The sequence below is a fragment of the Cygnus olor genome, chromosome 7, assembly GCF_009769625.2.
Source record: "Cygnus olor isolate bCygOlo1 chromosome 7, bCygOlo1.pri.v2, whole genome shotgun sequence".
Classification (NCBI taxonomy): Eukaryota; Metazoa; Chordata; class Aves; order Anseriformes; family Anatidae; genus Cygnus; species Cygnus olor.
Genome location: NC_049175.1, coordinates 3878744 through 3903915, shown reverse-complemented (window position 1 = coordinate 3903915; position 25172 = coordinate 3878744). Strand labels below are relative to the sequence as shown.

At 38.4% G+C, this 25172-nt stretch overlaps 1 long non-coding RNA gene across 1 annotated transcript in view; it reads right to left on the bottom strand.

The window, feature by feature from the left end:
• The window catches only part of LOC121073369, a 39364-nt gene extending 19239 nt beyond the window's left edge, over positions 1 to 20125 (bottom strand). The window contains exon 1 of the long non-coding RNA XR_005821653.1: positions 20000 to 20125. This is a non-coding gene — a long non-coding RNA (uncharacterized LOC121073369). The remainder of the gene's footprint in view (positions 1 to 19999) is intronic.
• Positions 20126 to 25172: the final 5047 nt, after the last annotated feature.

The following is a 25172-nucleotide window of genomic DNA, read 5'->3' as shown; positions in this document are numbered from 1 at the left end:
GTCTTTGGGGTTTTGTTGCCTCGGTGCAAAACAGCAATTCAGTGTTTCAGAGGATGTATCTCTAATAGTTTGTTCTGATCAGAGTTGCCACAAAAACAGAAAAAAAGTTTTATTTTTTACACTTCTTTTCATGCATCAAGGAAATGATTAGGGGCTGGGGCAGCCTCTGGCAAGTGCAAGTCCCAAAGGGGCCCTATGCTATTTATCTCCAAAGCAGGTAATGTGTCATACCATGCTTAAACTCCTCACTACGTCCCAGGCAGTCTTACCATGCTCCTCCCCAGAGAGACGTTTGGTAGTGCTGGGCTCACTGAATTTGTTTTGAAGTTCTTTACTAAAGATATGAAAAATCATGACAAGCTATAGGAATATGGTCTCTTTCCTTCCATCTTTTCTCTCTCCTATGATGTATTTTAATGAACTTTTGATGTTAGAACAGCAGAAACCCCCTGAATATAAGCCTGTGTGAAATGCAGGAATTAGGGATCTGCACTTTGCAGCTCACTCCTACTATGATGAAAATATCAAAATTTCAGATATGACTGTGTTCTGCACACTTTGGGAAAAAAATATATATATTATTATTTTATTCATTATATTTCTTCTTTACAATCAGTATTCATCTCCTAAGTCAGTAAGAATAACACTTGGGCAGGGAGCATGTCTGTGATCACTACAGATCCAATTCTGATTATTTTTGTTCAGAGTACATAAACAGTTCAATATTTTTTATAAGTAGTTTCCATATTTTCTGTGTGTCAGTACTGTTTAAAAAGATCATGTGTAGAAAGAAAAAAAAATCTGTCTTGTAAAATATCAGCTTCTTCTCAGCTTCTGAGACTTTAAAAGAGAATTAGCCACTGTTTATATCAAACCTATTCAGGAACAAAGCTGTATGCTCTTGTAGCAATTATGCTAATGAATGCCCCGATCCCAGGTTCACGTTGGCGAACAAATAAAGTAGCAAACAGAGAGGATGTTAGTGATCAAACTCCAGCAGGAACAGGCAAAAGAGAATCAATATCTGCCAAATGGATTGGGGTACAGTTGAAATGGACCCTTTTTCAAACTTTTTTAGGGGTCTAACAAAGTAATGGAGGCAAAAATAACTACTTGGAAGTTTCATCTACTCAAGGAAAAAAAGGTTTGTGAAACTCTCCTTGTTCCCTGCTGTCTGTTACAATCTATGGCAGGACTGTGACAGCATTTAGGAGTTTAATGTCCATGGAATAGAAACTTGTCACAGGTTGATGGGCTCCTGCTGCTAGATAAGTGCCCATGATTAATGATGTGGACACTATCTCCTTTGCCTCACAGGAGAGTCAGTAGTGACACTTGCTCACTGTACAGCGGAGGACACCAAAAACTATCATCTACCAGGAGTAAATATACCATGAGATTGTGACAAGGATCATAGACAAATACTGCCTGCCTTGCAGCTCAGGAGCGCGTTTGTCACGCGGTGATGATGACTTTGGCTGACCTCTGGCCTTACCTACACGTCCCCACTCACACCTGGAGATTCATGACACGGTCGCCTGGTCCCCATGCTGGGACCTGCACTGACTGCTTTAAGGGTGCCCCCAACTGTCTCTGTGCAAGCATCTTAGTTTGCAGTTTGATCTGGTGGACCAATAAAGAAAAACAAGGTTGCTTTTGAATAGAAAGGAACTTTGTTTCTTTGCATAAAAAAGACCCTTTGCTTTCATTTGAAACAAAAGATTTCTGTGTGGAACAGCTGAAAAAAAGAAAACAAAAACAACCCCAAAAAACCAACAACTTTATTTTCTTAAAGATGCTCCAGATGTAAATAACAGAAATGAAAATGAGAGGATAACTTGGAGCTGCAATCCCAACACAGAGGTGGTATGAAGGGTTCTAATTCTTTTTAGGCTTGGTACCCTAAAGGCGTGGCAAGTAGCAAATGAGTCAAGGATGCTGGAAATCCAGATTAGCTGAAGTTCTGAGTAGGACTTGAGTTTAAAAGTCTGTTTGCAAAAGGCTGTTGTAACTCCTGTACTACAAAATATTCTAACTGCTGTTGGCATTTTCTCTTCAAGCCATTCAACACCACATGGAAATTTTAAAAATATTTGTTTAATGAGAAGAGAAATGAAAGACATATCTCCCTTTATAATCTGGTTGTCTGGTAGCTTTGAGATTTAGGAGACCTGCATAAAAAACTACTGTCTATGTGAACTGGAGCAAACACCTGAAGCACAAAGCCACTGAGAAAAGATGCAAACACACACACTACAAAAATTTCTGGGTGTTTCTCTAGAACTAGCTAGCCCAGGAACAGAAATCAATCATGTAATGTATTCATCATAAGGGAGAGAATAACACCACTGCCTTCCCTTCAATTTCTGTTCTGTGACCACAGAATTTTTTAAAAGCCAAATTCTTTTGGCAAGGGCAATGGGAATTCTCCAAAGGGGATGAATCATCCTGAAATCATAGTTCCAGCAAATAAAATACTGTTAAGAAGGGGAAAAAAAATAGATCATCCACTTGTCTGTCTTATTGAAAGGGAGGTAGAAGGCAGCATATTTTGTTTCTTGAGATACCTAAATCAAAGCACTTTTACAGAAAACATTACCCCAGAATTTTAAAAGTAGATTTGAGTATTTGGGTACAATTTTCCCATATAAGGTTGGGTTAACTCTCACCCCGCAAAAGCTTTTTAACCAGTTGAGCAAGACTTTGTACTCATACTAGAAAGTTTTAATATTCTGTTGTACTACTCAGTCTTTAATGAATAAATACATCAAAACAAAAAAAATCATGCACATCAAAACAGTGTAAGCCTAATATACTAGACGGTGTGGTTTTCTTTTCTTCCAGAAAAGACTTTTTTTTTTTTTTTTTTTTTTAAGGACATAGTTTTCTGTAGGTAGCTGATAATTTACCTTGGACACTTCCCATTACATGAGCCAGGATTTCCTTAAGATCTAGAGAAGTATTAATGAAGTCTGACAGGTTTATAGGCAAGCAGCTCTCTTGATACTTGCAGCTCATATCAGAGGGCTGGTCAGTGTTTCCTTTACTTTCTTTGGAGTAGCTTCAACAAGCGGAAATTGGAAATATTGAAAACCTAAGAACAGCACAACTGATTATGTAATCACAAAGGAGTCTTATTTTTCTTCTTAATTACTTCTCCATTGTTTTTCCCATTTGTATGATTTGTAATGTGTACCTTATATAGAAAAAAAAAAAAAAGCCAATTCCTACTGCCTTTTAAAACTGAAAAAAGATCATTTTAGATGACTGTTAAAACAAATGAAAAGAAGAATACATTGATGAGGATGAAGTCATTTGAAGTGTTTTTGCCTAGAATCTCCTGTTTCAAACTCTGAAGGTGGGACTTTGATCCCACTGTGGTTTAAAATTGGTGTAATTTTTCCAAGTTCATCTAGCTATATTGAGACATAACTGTGTTCAAAACTGCATCTTTATTCTGTTGTGAATGAATAGAGGATGAATCAATACTAAGTTTATTCTTTCCACGTTTGTGTGTTTCTGATGGCCTGTAACCATGAGACACCATTATGCTACTATTCTCCTTCATAATGAAAACTTACTGTGAGATTTGAAATGAACTTTACAATTTTCAGATCTCCCCTTCAATATTTTCAGATCGTTTCTGTCCAAAGATACGCACACCAAAGTCATGGTGAGGGTGAACAACAAGATGTTGTTCCTGCTGAGATGCCAACAAAGCTTACTCATGCATTTTTATTTTTTACTTCTGTCTTCATGAAATTCACATTGAGAAGAGGACATCCTGTTCTCTAGAAGAGTTTTTCTTTGCTGTTTTGTTATTGTCATCCTTTCTCAAGTGGGGAGCATTCTTGTGGGATAAGAGGACTGGGTAATGTTACTGAGGTCAATCAAAATCACCCGTGAAACTGTTTCTGGATATTTGCAAGGAAGCTTGTATGGCATCTATCCTTCTAAAAAACTCAGGCTTGGAAACTGACTCAGGAAAAAATCAACTAATTAAGGAACAAAGACTGAAACAGTTCGCCTACTGCAGCCTACCTGCAGGAAGACTTAGCAGGAGGACTTAAGCTAGTACTTTACCCAGGGAACTATAGGCCTGTTAGTTTGACGTCAGTGCCAGGGAAGCTCATGGAGCAGATTATCTTGAATGTCATCACGCGGCACTTGCAGGGCAGCCAGGCGATCAGGCCCAGTCAGCATGGGTTTATGAAAGGCAGGTCCTGCTTGACGAACCTGATCTCCTTCTGTGACAAAGTGACACGCTTAGTGGATGAGGGAAAGGCTGCGGATGTGGTCTACCTTGACTTCAGTAAGGCTTTTGACACCGTTTCCCACAGCATTCTCCTCAAGAAACTGGCTGCTCATGGCTTGGACTGGCGTACGCTTCGTTGGGTTAAAAACTGGCTGGATGGCCGGGCCCAAAGAGTTGTGGTGAATGGAGCCAAATCCAGTTGGAGGCCGGTCACTAGTGGCATCCCCCAGGGCTCAGTACTGGGGCCAGTCCTTTTCAATATCTTTATCAATGATCTGGATGAGGGAATTGAGTGCACGCTCAGTAAGTCTGCAGATGACACCAAGTTAGGTGCGTGTGTCGATCCGCTCGAGGGAAGGAAGGCTCTGCAGGAGGATCTGGATAGGCTGGACCGATGGGCTGAGGTCAACTGTATGAGGTTCAACAAGGCCAAGTGCCGGGTCCTGCACCTGGGGCGCAACGACCCCAAGCAGAGCTACAGGCTGGGAGATGAGTGGTTGGAAAGCTGCCTGGCAGAGAAGGACCTAGGAGTACTGGTTGATAGTCGGCTGAATATGAGCCAGCAGCGTGCTCAGGTGGCCAAGAAGGCCAACAGCATCCTGGCTTGTATAAGAAGCAGCGTGGCCAGCAGGTCTAGGGAAGTGATTGTCCCCCTGTACTCGGCTCTGGTGAGGCCACACCTCGAGTACTGTGTTCAGTTTTGGGACCCTCGCTACAAGAAGGACATTGAGGTGCTCGAGAGAGTCCAGAGAAGGGCAACGAAGCTGGTGAGGGGTCTGGAGAACAAGTCTTATGAGGAGCGGCTGAGGGAGCTGGGATTGTTCAGCCTGGAGAAGAGGAGGCTCAGGGGCGACCTTATCGCTCTCTATAGATACCTTAAAGGAGGCCGTAGCGAGGTGGGGATTGGTCTATTCTCCCACGTGCCTGGTGACAGGACGAGGGGGAATGTGCTAAAGTTGCGCCAGGGGAGGTTTAGGTTGGATATTAGGAAGAACTTCTTTACTGAAAGGGTTGTTAGGCATTGGAATGGACTGCCCAGGGAAGTGGTTGAGTCACCATCCCTGGAGGTCTTTAAAAGACGTTTAGATGTTGAGCTTAGTGATATGGTTTAGTGAAGGACTTGTCAGTGTTAGGTCAGAGGTTGGACTGGGTGATCTTGGAGGTCTCTTCCAACCTAGACGATTCTGTGATTTTAACAAATTATAGGAAGATGGCAATAGAAGTGTTTATGATACTAAAGGCATGACATTTAGGACAAAATCATGACATTTATAGGGCTTTCAGGATCTCATAAATCTTGTTCACTATAGCTTGTACAACTAACAGCCTGTTCAACAACAAGCAAAAATCTCAAAAATGTTTATTTTCTTACCAGAGATAAGAAGGTTCCTGAATAATAGAATGTTTTTATGCTTGATCTTATTCTGAAAATGTAGTACACTCAGTGACAGTGGATCACAGAAATAAAAATTCCTTTTTCTTTCTCTCCATAAAACAATTCATTCTTTGTTATATAGCAAACACAATTAATGCAACCACTCACAACAGAAAAAAAATAAAAAGAAGGGGGTATGTTGTTAGTGTATTCTGAACTGATCAACTATGATCACTTAGATACAGAAAATATCTTAATATTTTTTTATCATCCATACATTAAATAACCAGAAGCAAAATGAGTTACCAGAGAAAAGTCTTCTTTACACCTTTTAAAGAACATTGTTTGGTTATGAACTTGTTTTGATGTTGCTATAAAAATTGCAGTCACTTTCATGCTTTCCTGATTTTTTTTCACTAGTTGCAAGTTTTCAGACATAATAGCCTATTACGTGTATATTTTTAACACACGCACACAGACTACGGGAGACACTCATTTGTTGCCCCAGAATGAATATGAAAGATATGTTTTGCACATATTAGCCTATTTTAATGCCAGACATAGAGTAAACCTTTATTAGTGATTAGAGGTCAGAGTGGTAATGAAATAGTCAAGGTAGGAGGCAGGAATACTTGTTCACCTTGAATTTATTTCAGGTTTAGTCATTTTTCCTATATTTGAATCTGTCTCTTCATCTTTCAAACCCATGAATGAAACCTAGAATTAGCGCACATGAATAATTTGATGTAACCACATACGTGTGAAAGCAAAGGCCAGACAAAGAATAAAATGGCATGAATACACCTGTCTTTCTGACTTCAGATGTCATGTATTCCACCAGTCTGATAAAATGTAGTGCGATGCTCTGTAGTGATGTGCTCCTATATAATTTCACTCAGCTTCTTAACCACAGAGTACAGTGAATACAGAACTGTTCATGCTTTCTTTCTCATATTTTATGTGAGACATTTCATTTACTTTCAGTATTTTTCAGTGTTTTAAAGATTGCCATCCCACATTTTAATAAACTGTTACAATAATTTGTGATTATTATTATTTTTTACTATCTTCTATGATACTCCTTTGCTGTCAGGCTTAAGAGAGTTGGTGAAAGGCAGTGAAGTTATATCCCTGGAGGAGGAATGTGGGTCTCCACTCCCACCAGACCCTGCAGCATTTCAAACTTGGGGTACCATTGGAAATATTCTTCCTGCTCCAAGTGCAAGTTGCCAGTCAGAGTGAGAAGTTAAACAAGTTTCTGTCAGTTCAATTTTAAAATTCATAACTGAGTCTGCTGAGATATGACTATTATTTTAAAATTCTCTCATACTCTGACACTAATTTTATAAATCATCTGAAAAAATATTCGAGAAACTTCCTGGAGGAAAGAAGTCTCTACATAAGAAGAAGTCTAGAACTGAGCAGGATGAATACTCCTCTACTACTCTGGTTGAAGTGGGTAAATTCTTCTACTTGCATCTATTTTCTGTTGCAGAATGGCAACCTGCTGGACATGTTGGCCTGGCATCTGCATTTCAAAAAGGATTCTGAAAACCACTGGAAACTGTTCAGAAGGGAGATACTAGAATGATATGAAGTACGCACGCATTAGGGGTGTGTAGAGAGGTTGAATTTAGAAATTAAAATTTGGCTAATTCTGACTAACAAGAAGTTAAGCTTTTAAACTTACAAGATAATTAACAAGTGTATTGATTTACCCATGAATGTGGTACATGCTCTAGTATCTAAAGCCTGTAAATCAACATTTGGTGTCTTGCTAAGATATCTCTAACAGGCTAAATAAAACTAATTACTAAGATTTAATAAAAGGAACTCAAAATGTAGCACTGTTCACACCTCTGGGTAGGAACTATGAATTTATATCATTCTTTCAACTACCTGAAAGCCAAGTGCATATGGTGTCTGTTCCAGTATTCATACAAGAAGCCACAATCTCTTTGTGAATCGCCAGGCAGGTACCCAGCCTCTAGGCACAACTGCAATACAAGAGATACTGATGACCGCTCCTGAGATTTGTTTTCAGCAGAAAATCAAGGAGTCCTAAAGGAGTGCCACTAATTATTATTATGTAAAGCACAACATTCATTGCAGAGAGAGAGAAAATTCATTTAGTAGGGTATCATCAGCTACTTTTATTTTAAAAGATCTGCTGCAGCATCCCCAGCAACAGCATTTCTCATGCTTTCCCCCAGACTCTCAGGTAATCAAAATCGCAGAGAATTTAGTGCAACTCACAATACTTGCTTGATATCAAAGTTTAAAAATTCACTTCTTACAAAATTGCCATCCTGTAGCCATGTTGTGGTAACACATTTCATCAGTGTTCCAGGTCCATATGAGCACAACGTAAGATTGCTTAAATTACCTTTTCACATTGGGTGAAAAGAGAGTAACTTTTTGTAGAGCTACTTCAGGGGTAAATGTGTGAATAAAGCCAGAGTTTTAGGCTGGAGCTTTTAAAGACACCTAGGAGAATTTACAATCTCAATTCTACATCATTTCTGCAGACTTGTTCCTTTGATAAACCCAATTGTGTATGTTGAAAAACTCTTATCTTTCTAAATACTCCCCGCAATAAGAACACTTTGCATTTTGTACTTTTTTTTATGATCCCATTTGTGATAGGCAAAAGGAAATCTATCTTACAAACAAACCGTATCTTGTTGGATGCATGCAACCCTCCATAATGACTCTGTTACGTGTTTAAATACAGGAAATATTTGACATCGTATCTGTTGTTTGCCTGGGAGACCACGCTTAAAACATTTGAATAAATATTTTGTTCATCTCAAGAAATACTGTGCCTTAAGGAAGAAAAATTATGAAACAATCTGAAGGTTATTTGTGAAACCTAGTTATATTTGTGTTTATGATTTTTTTTCCCCACTGTCAGTTGATAGGGAGATGTTATGTAGCATCCCAAGTTTACAGATAATTGAAAGGAAATAACCACAATAATGAAATCACTGCTGGATCACATTCTGATAGGTGAGAAATCAATTCATTTATGATACTTTCTTTATCATACTGAGCCATTTCATCGTGCAGTGGAAACCTCTCAAATTAATAAAAACTGTTATATCCATAAAGTCCCACGTACCAAATAGAACATCATAGAAAAACCACGAATCATTAAAAGAATGAAATTGATAAAAGCTAGCAGGAGATTGTCTGGGGAAAGAATCTTGCTTTTAAGAGGAATGTGCTATAATAACAATGCTCCAAGAAATGTATATTGTACTTATGACTTCATCGTGTATACACGTAGAGTTATATACGCATATAGGTATATTTATAGATATATATACACACTGATGTGAGCATTTATTATCTGTTTTGTATTGAAGTAGTTCTGCAGGCAGGTACAAATTGCATGGTGGATTCCAAACAGTTGCATCACAATGTTATTTAATAATGTTTGTGGGGGGCTGATTTTTAAGTGATATATGATTCAATACCAAGAAATAAGGCTTTCACCAGACTCCTTCTAACATGATTTAGCTCAACTGGGATTTTGTAAGATTGCTAAACTTGCCTACAAAGGAAAGAGATTAGAGAGACTTTAAAATGATGTAATAATATATTAATTCCTTTTTCCCCCTCAGTCTGTATACATTTGCTAAAGACTCATTCATGTTGCATGATATACTTTAAGAAGTTGTAATGAAGCTGTGACACCAATCGCCTCGTCAAAGACTCTGCACAGACAACCCTGGCAAACGTAGAATACAAAAAGATCTAAAGCAATGACCTCAACATTCCTGGTCTCTCTTTAGTGAGCCTACCACTAAGATTCAGTTATTTAGTGACAGTGACTTTTTTTTTTTTTAAGATGGTGCAAATCAAGATGGCAAAAACCAGGCTGAGATGAAAAGCTGAAAGAAAGGACATGCCCTAAGGAAACAGAATTTTTAATTACTGAAAGACTGAAATTGTCTAGCCAATGGGTCAAGATTAACTCTTCAGTAACTCTAAGTCCTAGTTAAAATGCTTTTGCAGTTTGAAGGTTTTCAAAGTGCACAAGACAATAACCACCTAGTATTTTTCAAGAACACCTTTTTTGCTTTAAACAAACAAAGAGAAAACAAACAAAAACAAATGTAGAGAGAGAGAGAGGAAAAAAAAAAAGAAAAATAAGAGAAGGAGAGAGAAAGAAAAAATCTTTTCATTCTTTAATTTCAGTACCTATTCCAGATCTTGAATTTCTCCTATTTTTAATGTTGGGTTTTCAGTTTACCATTTCTTATTTTTAACTGCTGAGTGGATGGGTGGACAGACAGAAAAAGGGGAGTAAAGACTTATAAAGGGGAGTAAAAACTTACAGAAACGACCTACAGAAATTTGTTCAACTTTTTAAAATTGAGGCAAAAATACCTTGGGAAATATTGACAGCTGTTTTCTCCAGTGTTCAGGCAGATCTACTAAGACGATTTGCTTAACAAGTCGCTTAACACCAGACTTACCAGCAGGATGGATCCAAATTACCTAGCATGAGCATTGACTCAGAAGAAAAAGCACCATGTGAGGAAAGGCTGTCCACACTGAGGCAGCTCTCTTTCCAACCTTCTTTTTGAAGCCTAGTGCAAAGAGGGCCTAGAGTATTCAAAAATGAGGAGAGCCTTCTGCTAACAGTGCCCCAGTCTCCTCTGAGGTTGAAGGAATTCCTCGTTAAAGCAATTGTACCGCTTCTTGTTGGACCTGCACCCATGATGCTGTCAACAGAGGTGGAATTTACCCAGTTAGTGGCCTTCCAGCTTGCGTGCAAACCCTTTTGATGCAGAGATTTAGATGGCAGGGATTTGTACACTTGTTAGAGGCTTCTTGGATCAAGCTCTCATACGTTACTCGTCATGTCATAGATTTTCCTTTTAAGTACTCCTCGAAACTGTCATGTCCTGTTTGACTCTGATCTATCCCTAACTTGATGCATATAAGATGAGCAGATAGCAAAAGCAGCATTTTTTTTTTTAACCATGTGCATAAAAATTCCCAGCACTGGCAAAAAAAAAAAAAAAAGAACAAAGACAACACATGAATAGGGCATGAACAGTTCCGCCCCTCCCCCCCAGATTGGAAGGACTTGGTAGAGAATCACTAGTCCCATAGTCCCATCTTAAGAAAGCAATCAGTAGTTTCACAATGATGATCAAATGATTACAGTGTCTATCCAGCAGCCTGAAGCCTGCTGAACTATAACTGAAGCCATAACTGAAGCCATATAGCACATCCTGGGCTAACAAGATCAGATGCTGTTCAAACTGGATGTGCATTCACTAACTAAGGAACAGTCAAAAGATTAGAAACTTATATGATATGCATATATTTAATTAAACCAATGCTCTCTATGATTAATATGAATCCAATCTCAATCTAATTTAAAAATAATCAAAGAAAACAGACTGCACCAGGGCATATCCATCAGCACTGCTGGTAGAAGAGGCTTGGCTTGGCGGACTTCACTGAGGTTCTTGTTAGCAGCGCCAGCCTCGGTCTGCACAGCCATTTCTCATCAAGAACCTGACCTTGTTCTCTTTCAATCTGAATTGCAGAACTTCTATTGGCAGTGTTTAAATTTCGCAACAAGCAGCAGCCTAACCGTGCATGCAGCATACCTCATCTCTCTCTCTTCAACGTTTAATTTTGAAGCCAGTCACAGGCCTGGGCATGGTGGAGCAGATATCTCCGAGGCACTCTCATAGCAAAAGTGGAGTGTCAAATAACTTTGGGGAGTTTTAATACAACAGCAGATTTCTTAATTCACATCTGAATATATTTCTGTTTCCAAATGGCACCATAACAAAGGATATGCCTTTAAGATTTTTTTTTAAATAAAAAATATAGAAGCACAAAGAACGTTTTTCCACAGGTTTACTTCTAATGAGGCAGTGGTGGCAACTAATCTGATTTCCAGGAATCTATGGGTGCATCTTTTACAAATTCCTCTCGCAAAACCAGTGAGTTAAAAGAATTAAGGGTAGGGGAGGCTTTACCTGCATCGTTTGTGGCAGTGATCGGAAGGGAGGTGACAAATAGGCATATAATGAGACACATAGCTTTATACTTAACAATCTCACACATAAAAAGAGTGTCAAGTGTATTTGACAGAATGAAATGAAACTAAAATGTTAGCATTAATTGCTACTCCGTGTTATATTACCAGCCCCACAATCCAAATCAATTATAAAGATTTGTACCAGTTGTGAGACAAAAAGGATTTTGGAAGCCTGTCAGCTCTAGGGTGTCATTACCTAACGCTGATATGACTGCTATGGGCTCCGTTCAGAACAGGGAGAGTCACAACCACCCACTTGCAGGTCTGCAACCAAAATGGCACAACTGCAATGTTTTAAAGGAACGTTGACAGGCGTACAGCTAAATGCCACAGGTCTGAACAAAGAGATGTGCTTCCCACAGGGGAACCTCAGATTGCTTACGGTACCCTCTGTCCCCACCCCGTCTAAATTAGCTGAGGACTACTTCTCTGTGCTGCTTCAGCAGCCATTGCATTTGGCTATCAAATTTAAAACACTGATATACTGAAAAAGTATATACTTTTTTTTTCCTTAATATTAGGTATATTTTGGTACCTCAAAGAAGCAACAGCATGAGAACTTAACCAAGTTTGCTGCCTTGATGAATTAGTCAAGGGGTTAACTCATAAGGTGGTGAGAGGAAATAGCAGTGGATAGAACCTTACAACACACTCCTCTTAGGTGAACATTAAGCTGAGAAATAAATCCATTTTAGCAGCCAGGACATGTGGCTTTTCTTATTTCATTCCTTCAGTGAGATGGAACAGATAGTAATAGACTTAATGAACACACTTCAGTAACAAGAGGAATGTTTCTATTAAGCAACAGTAGAGATGTCTCTTTCCATGGGTCATGCCCTGTGCCCAGTATGCAGAAAGGTACACAGGACTACACTCAAAAGACTGCTTTTCCTCAAAACAAAAAAGCATCCTCCCTTTCAATGGAGTAAGTTGCTCTCACTTGAAAGCGTAAAACACACAAGACCATCTAGTAAGTGTGATGAAACAGCAGCATGGACAGCTGCTACTGTTCATTGGCTTGTTGCACTACATATAATCCTGAAACTACAACACAAATAACTGGTGTTGAATAAGCGTTCGACGCAAATAACTAGTTAAAGCACATTGTCTTTGTACCCTTCTAAACATTACTGAGAAGGGGAAGGAGAACCTGTCACTGAAGCACAACTTTCTGAGTTCATTGTAGATTTTGTCTTCTCTCTATTTTCTTTTAATGAGGATTGAATCTTTGTAGACTATATATGAACTGTCTTGTGAAACACATTTAAACTATCCCTATCTACATAACAAAGAGAAAAGATGCGTCAAAACGAGTGAAGTCTAACATAAGTAGCTCCAAACAAAAAAAAAGTTTAGTTTTTCTTTCCATTCAAATCAATTCTTTTTTAATGGTAAAATGAGGGGAATTCATGTAATTCCGTACTTAGAGTTTACAAATAAGGATGTTATTTGGATAGTATTGGAAATGAAAGCGTTAATGCCAAAGCTGAATGAAGCACTGTTTCACCTTATTTGATTCTTGCTATAGGAAACAGGGTCCTGATTTACAGCTTGGGACTGGTTCATCAGCACTTGCCCCCCCATGAATTGCAGCTTGCAGTATTTTACAGATGTTGACGCTATAATCTGGAAGACAGCAACCGTTCTGGAAACATCACTGAGCAAGGGAACAGTGTCCTTCATGTGCCAAAGCACAGAAGCCCACTGTCCACTACATCTCCCTACACCGGTCTATGTAACTGAGGCCAAAAAGATTTTGTATTTTAAAGTATTTTTTATCAGCCAGAAACATTAGGAAAAGAGAGAGAAAATGAAATCAAGAGACACAAATCTTATGCTTGGACCTCATGCAGAGGAAAAAGGGACACAAGCTCATCACACAGTCAAGCTAAGTTAGTGTTTATGCATTTCCAGTAGTTTGCCCTCCATATGTAGACAGTATAAAAATCAAGCATGAGACTTTTTTTTTTTGTTAACCCTCAAAGTCTCAAAACAGACTAGCAGTACAAAATTTTAATTGTCAAGCCCTTGTGACAGCTGGGCTCAACAAAACCTTGAGTCCTGCTGATTTATTTTTAATTGATTTTTATTTTATTGAGCTACATCAAAACTATTTTATCCATTTTCTAATTCTCATAACTTTTCTTCCTGAAATGCTAAATCACCACTAGTAAAATACAAACAGTTTAAACTGGATGCATATAAATAATAATACTGATAATTAAAAAAAAGGGAAGTCTAGAAAGAAAAAAATGTAATTACTTTAAAAATAGCATGAAAATAGGGCAGAAATGTGTTAAAGTGGAGTCTGAGAGAAGGCTCATAGTCTTCCAAACCATATGCTACAAAGTGTAAGAGAGACCATGCTTGAAATCCTGACCTTATTAATTCTAGTAGTTGAGGATGGAAAACTATCTACCAGATAAAAAACCTCCACATTTACCACATCTTGGTAATGCCTGTTTACACTTATATTTCAGAATACTATTACTAAAATGATCAAGAGCTTTGTATGTTAACTGGCACTCGGTCCTTTGAAATTTACTTCATGTTATCAAGATGTTAACATGATTTTGCGCATATTTTCATGCTAAACAGCACAACACAGTTGGTTTTCTATTACAATTACATACATACTCCTTTCTTCCTCCTGAGAAAGATTTTTAATAGTCACTATATACTTTTTCGGATTATTTCTTAATTTCCATGGTTTCAGAGAGTAATATCAGGTGTTTAAAGAGACTCTTGGAGAAAGGCTAAAGCCTCGTGCCCCATTAACTAGCCTTTGATTATGCGGTATTCTGCTAATCAAGAACACATTCATTCAGAAGTAGCATCCTATTGTACAGACTTCCTGAAATGAAGAAAGTTCACAGCTGTTTACTACAGGTAGAATCACTCAAATTTGGATGTTTTTGCCTGCGCCGCAAGAACAAGCTCTGAGGCTGGCTGGATGCTGTGAGCCACCTCTGAGGTGATGGCCTCCCAAGGATGATGTGTTCAACAGCGCATTTAAAAGAATTATTCAGAAGAGCATGGAGTTTTCAGGAATTAAGCATCATAATACCGCGTGAAACAACAGACTCTCAGAGGGATGAATACGAATGTTTGCCCTGGCCTTTCCCAAGTTGCAGAGGCTTACTAAAATGTTGCCACGAGAGCAACTGCTGTTAACTTTTCATTATAGTGTTTGAGCCTCTTGTGTCCAGGAATTCTGATTCTTCCTCTCTCTCTGCTTGAGATCAACACTAGTTACTGGCAGCAGTATCAATGCCGTTGATAAGCATTCATGCATGATTTTCACCTGCTTTCACACACAACATTGCTGAATCCTCCACTGCAAGTTTTATTTTTGCAACTTTAGTTTGTGACTCACGGCTGACTCACAGGCTCAAATCCGCTAGCATTTTCCATTGCACTTCTGGGCACCATTCACACACGGCAGGTGACAAAACTTGGTGCAGGCCTATTCCAGGGAGTGAATATTTCTACTCTGAGTGAATCCCTACACTGGGATGCCATGCTCCCACAGCCAGCCAAGCCTGGGCAGGGCTGCAACATGGCTCTGGGCAGGGGCACGTCAAGGGGTGGCCACAGCACCCACTGCCCTCTCCTGGAGCACTGCTCTGCCTCAGGTCACCAGAGAGAGCTTCATTCCTTCCACCACTTGGCTGCTTAGGATACACGCCCTCTGGATTTTATGTCTTTGAAAAGATTACTCAAAATCAATGTGGAAGACAGGCTGGGAAAACAAGCGTAGCCAAGTAATTTCTTAAGCACTTATCTCTACAGTGAAGAAAACATTAGGGAGTTACTAATCTTTACAAAACAAAAAGGAGCCTTGAGACGTGCTGCTTCTCCCTCCAACCCTTCAGTTGATATATGAGACCAGAGCCTGGTCAAGACTTCAATCTAGACAGAGTCCCTCCTGGGTTCTCTGCTCTGGCTGGCTGTTATCCTGGCAAGTTGCAGTGGGGCTGTATTCTGCCCAGGCAGCACCTCTCTTTAACTGCGTTTTTAAATCCTTCTTTGCCATGTATTCATTCAGCCTGTGTAATTTGAATCCTGAGCCTGGGGAAGCAACCCAATGGAATAATTACTTTCATAAGCGATACACAGGGCCAGGCTGTCTCTGTAGAATCAGCGTCTAGTATCAGCTCTCCATCTCCATCCCTCGAGCCCCCGGACCCAGCTAAACTTTTCGATATAAAGATACCCAAATGACTCTTCACAGAGGACCAAACATAGCATTTTAAAAAAAAAAAAAACAAACAAAAAACCCCCCCAGAATTTCACAAACAATTCTGAGATTCAGTTTAATAAAATGAAAAGCTACGAGGACCTAGGAGCTTTACTCAGTGTACTGGCTTCCTACTTCCAGCCATTAAAAACATTAGTTCCCAGGAGCATTGGTACCTTTCCTGATCTGCCGTATTTCAGTGCAGCTCAGGAAATTCTGCCTTCTAAAGCTGTCTATTCGCATTTCAGCTGGATACAGTATTTATCTATCTCAGGAAGCAAAACTCCTGAAATGGGTGCAGTGTATGTCAACAGCATCTCCATTTGATTCCAAGGGGAAGAAATACTTAGGAAGAAGTTTTTGGTTGCTTCACAAAGAGAGAGTCTTCAAACTTTTTACTAGAATAAATTTGGAAATAAATACTTTCCATGAAAATGGCCATTGCAAAAAGTTTGATCTCAGTACAGATAGACTCAAGAGAAGTTTAAGTTTAGGTCAACTAGGTTAAAAAAAATGTGTTGTAAAGATTTCAGTGGTGACATATAGAATTGTTTGAATAATGGATAATATTGATGTATAATTTATTCATCTATTTTCCCCATCAATTCCGAAATGATGGTTTTGTGAATAACCATGACTTTAATGCTTCAGACAATGTTTCTTTGTGGTACTGTTCAAACGCATGCAAAAATAAAGTCATTATCTGAAAGAGACTACAAATACATATATTTTTTTCAAATGAACCTACTGATTTTTCATCAACTCTATTCTCAGTATTTAACTGTTTCTGGACTAATTCATTTCTGCAATTCCCAAAAATATGAATTGAAAAAGTGAAATTCAAGACCGCTGTCATATCTCTCTACTGATGGCTTTAAAATTTGTGTGTATAGCAGGATAGCGATGGTTTGAGCAAACACAGAATACAGCGTTATTTTAATTCATTCTGCTAATTATATGCTTTAGAGAAATATGAAATCACATTGTCTTGCAACAACTGCAGTGTCTAGCATAAACTGTTGTTATAAAAAATAGCTTTTAGATTATCATCATAAAAAAAAGAGTTTAAAATCCACTGGAAAATGCAAGTAATTTAAAGACCCTTTTGAAAAACAAGAGCTACTTTGGGCAGATCAGCATTGTATTTATCATCGTAACCATGGAGACAATATAAATTCCCATCTGTTAAGGTATTCGTTTGCTGCCTGCAAAAGATGAATATACTGTACTCAATAGGTGAATGAAATAGTTACAATTTCAATAAGTAGCCAGATTTGTGACTTTGTTCTCTGTAAAACACAGAGGAGAGCTCCTGGGTATGATTTAAAGCTCTATGAAATGTTTGGAATGAAACCACAAACCCTGGGAAATTTGCCTCTTTCCAAAGCTTAGTGACAAACCAGAAACTCAGACTGTCTTTATGAAGGTTCACGCTAAGTTTTGAGAACCTGGCAGGAAGAGGCAGAGAGAGAAGGGAGAGGGGAAAAGAGAAAAAGAAAAAAGACAACTTTACTAACTTGTGTGCCATCATGAGGTACATTCAGTTAATCTTGTAGCCTTGTCTGAGTCTTGCTTCAAGGTTTCAGCTCATGCAAGGTCTGCCTTGAGCAGAAGCACCGGCCCCAAACCCTGCTGTGAATTCTCCAGGTACTCAGGGCCAGATCATAGCTTGGGATTTGAACTCCATAGCTCGATCTGTCATGGACTGAAATGAAACAGTAAACCTCAGCACTTCAGAAGCACGTTCAGACTGTGGAATTCAGGCTGAGTTCTGGTTCAAAACTCAAGTCAGTCATGTACTTTTTATTGCTCTTTCGTAGGCACACTTTGAAGTCTGAGGCACCTCCCAGACATGCAAAAAGGGGCGCTTGGTCTGTCTGACAAGGACAGGCTGTTCATCTGACTCTTTTGTCCTAAGGGAGACAGGAGCTAAAAGATAAGTAAGCTGACAGAAGAAAAGAAAAAGAAGAGAAAAAAAAATGTTTACAGAATTCACTAAATTCAATGTAAGCATAAATATTTGAATGTGATCCCTGGCAACCTTTGGGATTTTGCAAATAAACTTCATACTAGAATCAGATGCAATATGGAAAATGGAGGCATTCAGGGAAAAAACAAACAAACCAAAAAACCCACACAGAATTGTTCTGTAATAATCCTTCTCTGTGTACATGTTTTTCTTCAAATGGAAAAGTGATACAAGATAGAAGTTTCTACTGGCCAGGATTTTTTGGAATGCTTGGAAAGGCTGCTATCAGTGATGGACAGTCTCAGCTTGGAAATACAGTGCTTGTTGCCTCACGGGGAAACCAGTGCTGCCAGCAGTGACTTTGGAGTAGTCAGAAGGTGGAACAGAGAATATCTCAAGAAAGTATCAACCAACAACTTCTTTCCCAACATCGCCAATGATATTTAGTATTAAAATGTTCTGGGAAAGTACCATGGGATGTTATAAATTCTCATCTTATGAGTCATTTTCAGCTAAGAAAAAATATGCTGAACATTGAAGGACATGGAAGTGAAAAACAGTTGAAAAAGTGACAAATGCATACATACAGTTGTTACATGCAAAATCTATTTCTAGATGTCCTTTAATCAAATAGCCTAAGAGTTCAATCTTGGGATGAGAACAAAGTCCCATGTAAAAATGACAAGTACAGATTTGCAAAATGGAATCTGTTCTGCTTTTCACATCAAAGGAGTTGTTAACAGGGACTGAACACAAATATTTTTGGTAAAAATGTCCAATACAGAATAAAAGTAGATTGGTTTTCAGACACTTCATGGAGTCTGCAGAACCAAAACCTTGGGAAAAACTGAGATCCCTGGATTTTGGGACAGGGTCTGGAATCTGACCAACCACTTGAATAAAAGCATGCATTAAAAAGTCCTTCATACTTGTTATTTTAAGGGTTGTCTGAGAAATCTTCCTACTTGCTATTACTATGGTTTTAGTCCCTGCATATGAACAGATCTAGAAATCCAAAAATAGTTGCAGCTAAGGAAAAATGTGGCACCAGTGAAATCCCCACAGTTTTAAATTTGGAGGGAAATTTAAATGTAGAGGGTCCTCTCCGAGCAGGTAACTTTGAGAGTCTTCTGCATCACAACAATTCTGAAAGTACACCAAGATCTTGTTGGTCACGCACTGCCTTTAGGTTAGAAAACATTTCCTTAAAAATATTCTCAAATTTTTCATGGAACATCTTTGCAAAATTTGTTGAGTAACTATTTGTACATTCTCTGAGAATGCAGATGGGTATTTACATGTGGTAATATGCAGTTTAATGTAAAAAGATGCATTTGGGGAGCAGCAACAGATTTTGTGGGCATATTTAAGAATGTTAATTTGAAAATGTGTGCTATAAACTTTGATAATTTCAGAACAGACCCTGGAGAACTGTTAAGTGGCAAACGCAGAACACCTACTCAAAAAGGAGAGAAAAACAAAGAGCACACCAACTCCATTACAGGCAAGCAAGCTAAGCAGAGAAGGAAAACTTCTGGAATTGATTTTTAAAGGCTGAATACAAGAGTGCCTTGAAAGCCATCACCAACATCACCAATCAAGATTAGCTTGCTATGTGGAGAAGGCCACGCTTAACGAGTTCAGAGGGAGGTTTTCTTTCCAGTGATCACAGGAAACATGGAGCATCTACTTGTCACTGTACATTTTTGTTTTCCAAAAACCTCTGACATTCAGTTCCATATCAGAGATTGCTGGGTTTGGTACTGAGACATTAGGTAAGGGACAAAACTCTCTGTTGGTCAGGAAGCTGCATTTTGCAGCAGCTTTCTTGACGGAAACCTGAAGAGAGTCTAACACAGGATCCAGGACAGGATCCTTCCTCTTTGGGATAAATACTACTGATTGAGCCAAGGGATGACACTCTGAATGAAGAGCTAGTGACAATTATCATGTTACAAACAAAATAAACTACGTTCCAGAATATTCTCCCCATGGTGTTTGTTGTACCTGGGAGTGAACACAGGACTTGAAATATTTTATGCATCCCTTTTATAGAAAAAATGCATGCATTTAAAAGATGGACAAACCTTATTCTTGTATATAGAGATTGAAATAGAGTTCAAGTAGATAACAAAGCTGGAACTGAAACACAATAGAAGCACTTCTCAGTAGTGGTATCTATTCTTCATGGTATCAATGTAGCATTACCATTTCCCTGCAAAACATTGATTAGAACCAGGGTCATTTGTCTCATCAGCCATTTAAAGCTGGTAGTACTTCCTAACCAAACCCCAAAATTCCAAACTTTCTGCATCCACTGCATCTTTAGAAATCTTTAAGTATATGAATGTTAGATGTAAGTAATACAATCGTTCTTCAAAGTAACTAGAGAAAGAAAATCATTTTACTTCTCTGAGATAGCAGAAGAGGGGATTATGGCAAGTCAAAGGCTTTTATCTTGACCGTTCTGATCACGTTTTTTTTTTTTTTTTTTTAATTATTTTATTCAAGACACGAGTCCTATTTTATATTTGTTACAAGAAAAAAAATATATATTTAATTTAAAAATGAAAGGTATGACTAAAAATAATACCTGCCTTAAAAGCACAGTCTATTTATCAATCACTGATACGAAATACCTCTCAGGCTATTAGCCGTTTCATAACTTGTAGAAATTCTCCCAAAAGTTCTTGCTCTCACAGCACCTTTTTCTTGTTCATAACTAGATTATTCTCTTACTAAGATGCTATCCACTTTTCACCCCATCAGGTGTTACAGGATGCACTCTTTCTTTCAGGGCATTCTTAATAAACGGTCTCTGAACTCAAAGATTTTTTTCTTTAATCTCTCAACATTAATCAGTTCATTTTTTTCTTCTAGGTATCAAATTTTATTTTTGCTCTCCCCAAACCTGGAAAATAAGGGGAAGGGACAAGTTCATACACTACAACACAGAAGAGTTCGTTAAAGATCAAGCACGCTAGCAGATGTTAAACTCAAATGCCCGACCACTCTTTAGAATCTGTAAAAGTCTCTCATTTTTGCATCTAAATGCAAAAAACAATTCCTCTCTCAAACCCAAATCTCAGGCACGTGGATTCCAGGCAAGCTACAAGCAAAGAGAAATGAAAATTTACTTAAGTTCTCCATGACCTGGGGTCAGGAGAACTGGCATAGCCTCTGCTGAGTGATGGTATTTCTCTGCTGGGCCTGGCTTTGTGATAAAGGTGATAGACAGATAGTCACCTCTGCTTTCAGTGTCTTCCTAATAAACAGTTGCACCTTCTCTTTACTTAGTCAATTGGCACAGAAAGTAGAAATTTCACATGATCCTGACCTAGAGTGTGTGTACAATTCACCCAGCTTGAACAACAGTAAAGAGATGTGCAGGCTAACATATCTTCACAGCACAAAACAGCACTATAAAAAAAAACAAACAAACTAAAACAAAACAAAACAAAAAAAACAAACATGAAATCAGATTTTAGATTACTCTCAAAATCAATAGCTGAACTGCTTCTCATTTCACAGCAAGCATAGCTTCTGCTTCTTTGAGTCTCTGGACTGCTCACCATTGCGAGATACGTATGTGTCCCTCTAATAGGTTTATGTCTGTGAAACACTTGCAAAAACCACTTGTTCAGACATGATCCCTGAAGAAGCTTTTGCTAAAAACAAAGCTTGCCATTACCTGAGGCCCCCAAGAACCGTGGAAATAGTCTGTACCCTGAGTAGCTGCTGAAGCTGTGAGATGGGGCTACAGCTGTCCTTCAGATGTCCAAGGATCTGCTGCAATATGTACAAAATTGCACAAGCTCACACACCTGCCACGTCCTCATCCTCCTGCCCCGTAACCATAGCCATATGTGAAACTCTCTTCATGGAAGTCAGACAGCTGAATGGTTATTTGGACAATGAAGAGCAAAAACAGTAAGAGCTGTTTATCAGCTTAAGACCTTCAGCTCTTGACTGGTCTAGGTTGCATAGGGTAGGTCCTAACAACTCTGAGTAGTTTTATTTAACATGGTGGTAATACATGTTGGAGGCTGCAGGGAAAGGTGTCAGAGAGGTATTTCTGGATAGACATGAATGCCCTGACAACTAAGGTGTTCCTTGGAATTGCTAGAGAAGAAATAGGACAAGTCTGGGCAAAGCTGAGACTGAACCAGCTGTATGATTGCTTTTAAAAGCACAGTAAGAGTAAATTGCTTTGATGAGGTCACTTAGCTGGATTTGTGCAACATGGTGCTTGACAGCAAAATGCAGAAAGAATGGGAGGAACCGACGTGATACCCTCATCCTAAGAGGAATCTCTCTGTCAAGGGTGCTCTAGCGGCTCCTGAACTCTTCCAGCACTTGGCTGAAGAACAACAGCCAGGAAAAAAAATGGGGATTCACTGCTGGTTTTACTTATCCCAGCTGGTGTATAACAATGGCTCCTTACCAGAGTAAAGACAGAATTTAGGATTTATTTTGGGTCACACAGCTAGGACAGAGTGCCAGATTTCTCATTGTAAAAGGAAAGTTAAAGGGCTTAAATAGCCATCTGGATCTTTGCAGAGACACAATTAACTATGAAGGCCAGAAAAGATTGGAAAGAAAATACAGAAAAGAAAAAAGAAATAGAAAAAAGAAAAAGAAATAGAAAAAGAAATACAGAAAAGAAATACAGCTTCTGGAATCAGGGAAACTCCAAAACATAAAGGTCAAAAGCACATCTCCTGCATGCAGTCCCATGCGCCCAAATCAAATGATTTACCTGCCAAGAACTCATGTTTAAACACTTAGATCACAAGAAGATAACCATATGCAGCTTCATTAGATTTTGACATATCAATTCACCTTATGTGTATATATATATAGCAAAATGTCACTACGGGAAGGAAACTGGGAGATTTAATACCAAGCAGCACACAAAACTTGGGTTATGATTGCAAAAATAGAAAGCAGTTTTAGGTACCTTCTAACTTGTTAAGATACCTTCTAACTAGCTTCTACCTAAGGTTAAAAAAATAATTAAAAAATAAATCAACAGAAACACACATACCAACAAAAGAAGACACCTCTCAAACCCTGTTGAGATTGATTTATTTATGACAGTGTGAAATGTGCATTTATCAAAAACATGCTTCTATTTCAAACTGAGAAAATTTGCAGGTGATGCAAGGGTGTTTAAAGCTATTAAGAAGAATACGATGGTAATGTGATTAAGGTTATGGTCATTCATAATTAAATGAAATGAAAAATAGCTGGCCAAGAATTCTTTCTAGAATTAAAGTGAGAAAGTCTATGAACCCACTAATCTTGGCCAATTTGAATTGCGAGATATTGATCATGCTAGAAGGAGATGCCATTGAGGTTGACATCTACATAGTATACATCCAGCAATGTGAACCCAAAGTAAAAAATACTTGGTGACGTGCATTTTTCATACACAGGAAAAAAAAAAAAAAAGGAAGAGGAAAAAGAAAAAGATAGCACTTACTTTTACAAGGGTCTGGTATAATTAATCCAGTAACTTAACCAACTGCCCCATAACCAGCTAAGATAGCTTTTAGAAAAATAGCACATTTCTAACTCACTGTTGTGGAACCCTCGTCTATATGGTAACTGGGATGCCAAGGAGCAGAGTTAAGCAACAGATCCTGCGCTATCCTCCTGGGTTACTGAAAGAAGAGACTATGAGACCTTTCAGGAAAGACTAGTACAGTATCAAGATGTGACAGAGTAACTTCAGGGTTTATATTACACCTCCTGCAGGTGTATCTAGTCATGCAAGGGCAGTACAGTGATTTTTTTTATTCTGCTTGTATTTTTTAAGGAAATCACTCCCTGAATTTTGAAGACATTATAAACCAGGAATAAAGAAGACAAGGACATTTAGGAAAAGGACTTAGAAGTTCATACCATGAGAACCCTTTCCCTTTAGATAAGGTCTAAATAAGCTCTTCCTATGGGCATGTTTATCAACTCACATCCGTTATACCTGCCCAGACAGATTCGCAGGTAGCTCTTCCTCTCTGGCATTTCTGGGACCATTGCTTGTTGCTAATAGGGATAGTTTCTACCCTTGAAGGGACAGATCCTGACATAGCACACTGAAGTAATACGGTAATGACTCCCCTTCCTGACACACAAGATTGAAGGCAGAGTAACTGTTGGTACCTGCATTAGAAATGACTAAAAGTAGAAGGTAGAAACAATTTCCTCTTGCTACATTACAAAGTTTTAAACTTCATATGTTTGTTCCCAAGATTCACCAGCCCTACCATCAGTAATGATAATGAACCTTCTTTTGAAATAAAAGCAAAAAGATCAAGACCTCATTGCTAGTTCCAAAACTTTTTTTTTTTCATGTTTCATAGTAGAAATACCCAGTATTACTCCCACACTGTAGACAATCCATCTGCTCTTGTATCACCCAATAATTTCTGCATCGGTGTGAATAGCAATGATCTTCTATCACAAATAGACAGAGGAGTATTGCTCAGGCTTTTGCTTTTCTGGATTATTATTATTATTATTAACTTAATAATGAACTTAATATGAACTTAAAGTTCAATTTTTTAAGTGGCAGTAGAGGAAACAAAGGAAATTAACATTTAAGAGACAGAAGAACACAGGATCAAATCCCTAGTAGACACAAACTGCTGCAGCTTCCTTGGTATTTCTGTAATTAGGTCCTGGATAGAGCCTTGCCTAAAATTTCCTCATACTGTTTTGTTCTGTTGATACTCAAGTATTACCATACTACACAAGAAATCTGGTCCATTATAGTGTATGCTTCGGGCCATGGATATTCAGAGGACATTCAGGGGACAATCTAATTGCTTTGCATTGAAACTCCATTCTAGTCAATTACTACTTGCTGGAAATCCTGGGGAGTTTAAGGCTTCTAACTGCTTATCCATCACATTTAGGTGCTTCTCAGAGCTTACTTAACTTGTTGTGAAATGCTACACAGGAAAAACAAATGAATTTATTGAGTAAGGATTCCTCTTCTCCAACACTCCCCCTTTCCCCCCCCCCAGACTATTATCTAGATTAGTCTGTTATTCCACATGTATGATGGCATACTTTAATAACTAAAAAAAATGAGCTATGGTATCACTCTTTATAGTCAATTTATTTTGAAAAAAAGATTGTGACACTTATTTCAATGGAAAACTTGAAAATTCTGCGGCCTATCAAATTTAAACAAAATTATTATATCGCTGGCAAGAAACCTTCTGATACAATGAAAACACCGATAATTTTCAT